The following is a 3,971-nucleotide window of genomic DNA, read 5'->3' on the forward strand; positions in this document are numbered from 1 at the left end:
TCCTCCTCCTCCTCCTCCTCCTTCTCCTTCAAGAATACCCTTCAACATTTCATGTAATACTGGTTTGGAAGTGATGAACTTCTTTAGCTGTTCCTTGTCTGTGAAGTTCTTAATCTGACCTTCAATTCTAAATGATAGCTTTGCTGGGAAAATTAATCTTGTTTGTAGGCCCTTGCTATTCATCACTTTGAACATTCTTGCCACTCACTTCTGGCCTGCAAAACTTCTATTGAGAAATCAGCTGACAGTTGTATGGGCACTCCCTTGTAGGTAACTAACTGCTTTTCTCTTGCTGCTTTTAAGATACTCTCTTGGTCTTTAACCCTTGGCATTTTAATTATGATGTGTCTTGGTGTGGGCCTCTTTGGATTCCTCTTGTTTGGAACTCTCTGTGCTTCCTGGACTTGTAAGTTTATTTCTTTCATCAGGCAGGGAAAGTTGTCTGTCATTATTTCTTCAAATAAGTTTTCAACATCTTGCTCTCTTTTCTCCTTCTGGCATCCTTATGATGCGAATGTTAGTACATTTGAAGTTTTCCCAGAGGTTCCTTACACTATCTTCATATTTTTTAATTATTTTTTCTTTTTGTTCTTCTTATTGGGTGATTTTTGCTTTCTCATATTGTAAATCATTGATTGGCACCCTCTACTCTACTGTTGTGTTCCTGTAATTATTCTTTATTTTAGTAATTATTCTTTATTTCAGTTAGTGTATGCTTAATTTCTGACTGGTCCTTTTTCATGTTTTTGAAATTCTCACTAAGTCCCTTGAAGCTCTCATTAAGATCCTTGAACAATCTTTTAACAGTTTTGAACTCTATCTAGTAGTTTGCTTGCTTCCATTTCATTTAGTTCCTTTTCTGCAGATTTCTTCTATTCTTTCATTTTTTACATGTTTCTTTGTCTCAGTATTTTGGCTGCTTCCCTGTGTTTGTGTCTCTGTACTAGGTAGAGCTGCTATGTCTCCTGGAATTGGTAGAGCGGCCTTGTGTAGTAGGTATTCTGTAGTACCCAGTGGCTCAGCCTCCCTAGTCACCTGAGCTGGGCACCCTTGTGTGGGCTGTGTGCTTCACTGGGAGGAATTGATCTCCAGGCCAATTGGCTGTGAGGACCAGCTGCAACTACAGCAGAAGAGCTGCTGTGCAGGAGAAACCCCTATGGAGCAGGAATTGCTTCAGTGGGGTTTTGATGGTCACCGAGTCTTCCCCTTGAGTGTGTACCTCATGAATGTATGGAGTTGTAATATGGTGTGGTTTAAAGCTGTCCACTGGGTGTACTGGTTTTGGGGCCTCCTGGGCATTGCAAATTCAGCCACTACCTGGGGATACCCAGCATGAGCTATATACCAATCTGCAGATGGTTGCTACTTTTGTAGGGCTTGGAAATACCCAAGTGAGGCCAAGCTGTGAAACAAGGAAGGCTACTGTTAGTGCTGTGTCTTGGACCTCTTATTGGTAGATAGGAGGTACTCTGATGCCAGTTGCTGCTTGTTTGAGAGATTTTAGTTAAATCTGAAGCTTGAGTCAGGACAGGACATTCATATGAAAAAAACTGCTGCAAACAGCTTGGGTGGGACTGCAAATTGGGTGAAATAGGTCTCAGGAAATCACCAGGGTGAAGCCAATAATGTGAGTCAGGATGATGGAGACTCAGATATGGCTGCCAACCAGCTCTGTGACAGGGATGTCCCAGCACAGGAACAATGACCCCTGTAAGCACCCCTATATGGGAGAAAGCTGTCCTGAAGTTATTGTCCCAGTGCCAGACAATCCAGTTCCTCTCTGTGTGTTTCTGGATCCCCCAAGCCGATGCCCCAGCCCTGGAGCTCAGAGGGTGTTAGACAAGGTAAGTTGCTGTGCTGGTCCTTTAAGAGTAATTGCTGGGACTCCAACAGCCTCTGTGTCATTTAGCCACTCTCCCCACTTGTTTTTATAGCCCAAAGTTATGGGGTCTTCTCTTCCAAGCTTTGGAACCCTGGGCTAGGGGCCTTGTGTGGGGATGGAACCCCTTGCTCCTCAAGGAGGCATCTTAACATAGATATACCTCCTGATTAAAAAAAAGGCCACATATGGGTGTCAGAACAGCCAATTTCATCCCCCCACCCCTCCTAGCATTCTCAATGTGCTTTCTTCTTTACTTCTCTAGTTGTAGGGTTTATATTCAGTTATATTTCAGGTGGTTTTGAATGATGGTTGCTCTGTATTTTAGTTGTAATTTTGATGTGGTTGTGGGAGGTGTCAATTACTGCCATTTATCTATGCCACCATCTTGGTTCCAAGGCAATTCTTTTCTTTCTCTCTCTTTTAAAAAATATTTTTTAAATAATTTCAGAGAGGAAGGGAGAGGGAGAGATAGAAACATCAATGATTAGCTGCCTCCTGTACACTCCTTGCTAGGTATTGAACCCCCAACTGGGCATGTGCCCTGACCGGGTATCAAACTGTGACCTCCTGGTTCATAGGTTGATGCTCAACCACTGATCAACACTGGCCTGGCAGACAGGGATCATTTTCTACTGGAGGTTGGTGCATTGGGGATGGGTTCCCATGCTATAGTGTCTCCATATCTCCTACGTGTTTCTATGTGGTTTCTTTCTCACTTGTTGTGTAGAAGCTGCTCAGTCAGCCCCCAGGTATTCTTCAGGGGGAACTGCTCTGTCTGTAGGTATGAATTCAATGTGTTCATGGGAGGAGGTGAGTTCAGGGTCTTTTTGGACAGGAAGATACAGATCTTACACTAGAGATGGGATCTTACAGGGTGTTGGACGGGGTGAGATCTCCTTTTAGGTGCTCAGGTTCTCCAGGAGGTTAGACAGGATTTGACTAGGCCAGTAGAGAAGGAATTTAGAAATTCCCTCCTGTAAACTAGCTGCCCAGTCAGAGAAACCATTAACCCATCCACCAATGGGGATCGGAAACCAGCACCCATGAGGGAGTCTTATCCCAAACATACATTATTTCATTAATCCTCACAATAGGCCTTTTGAGCAGGTATAAATATTGGCATTTTATCAATGTGGACAATTACAGTTGGAGACATTAAACATTAAACAACTTGAGATAGCTTCCCTGTCTAGCTTCCAACCCGATTTATGGCTGATTTAAAACCTAACCCTTACATGCAGGAACATTTTCCTACCTCTCCCAAATGGTCTTCACAATAAAAACATTAAAAGCTAAGCTGAAACATCCCAGTGCCTCACACCCTGCCTCCAAAAAAAAAAAAAGTACAAACAAACAAACCACCATTGCAGGCCAATTTCTTTAGCAGAGTCCTAGGCCAAGGCGAATGGAATTCTGGGGTGTTCCTGAGGCACATCTGTACCAAGCAGAGGTTTAAGCTCCTAAACCCCCCACAATGCCAGGAAATGGGGACAAGTTTGGGGGTGTCAATAGGGGGAAGGAAATAGAGGTGGTTTGAGTGAGGTCCCTCTCTCTTAAACATGGTGTGTGTGTGTGTGTGTGTGTGTGTGTGTGTGTGTGTGTATTATTGTGGGAGGTAGATTGCCCTTTTTAGATAGACTTGAGTGGCTGGAGAGTCTTGTTCACCTCTGGTTTCTTTCCATCCTTTAGCTCTAAGGCTTCATTCAGTTCTGGGAATGTCTGGAAGAGTTCGTGGATCTGAAGGGTGAAATATTCTCCATTCAGTTGCATCTTTGGTTGGGGAGAGGAGTTGGTGTTGGTGGGCAGTGCTCAATTCCTGCTCTCAGTGGGCTGCTTGAGTCAAGATTTTCCCTTCTTGTGGAAATTTTCTTCTTCTGGGTGCTGGTCTCTCTCAGGACAGGGGCAAGCACACACCTCAAAGCTGTTCTGTCCCAGAAGATTACCACTGGAATCTTTCAGCATGATGATGGTGATGATGGGCTGCCAGCTAATGCCTCCAATGCAGGAGCTGTTACACTTGAAGTTGTAGCGAATGATGGTACAGTCAGAGTTCACGTCAGGTGGCTCATAATGCACATCCATACTATGT

The 3,971-nt window shown here is 44.0% G+C and overlaps 1 pseudogene; it reads right to left on the bottom strand.

The window, feature by feature from the left end:
* The window catches only part of LOC102249535, a 16,114-nt pseudogene extending 12,150 nt beyond the window's left edge, over nt 1–3,964 (bottom strand).
* Between the last annotated feature and the right edge of the window lie 7 nt (nt 3,965–3,971).

Source organism: Myotis brandtii, unplaced genomic scaffold (assembly GCF_000412655.1).
Source record: "Myotis brandtii unplaced genomic scaffold, ASM41265v1 scaffold336, whole genome shotgun sequence".
Lineage (NCBI taxonomy): Eukaryota > Metazoa > Chordata > Mammalia > Chiroptera > Vespertilionidae > Myotis > Myotis brandtii.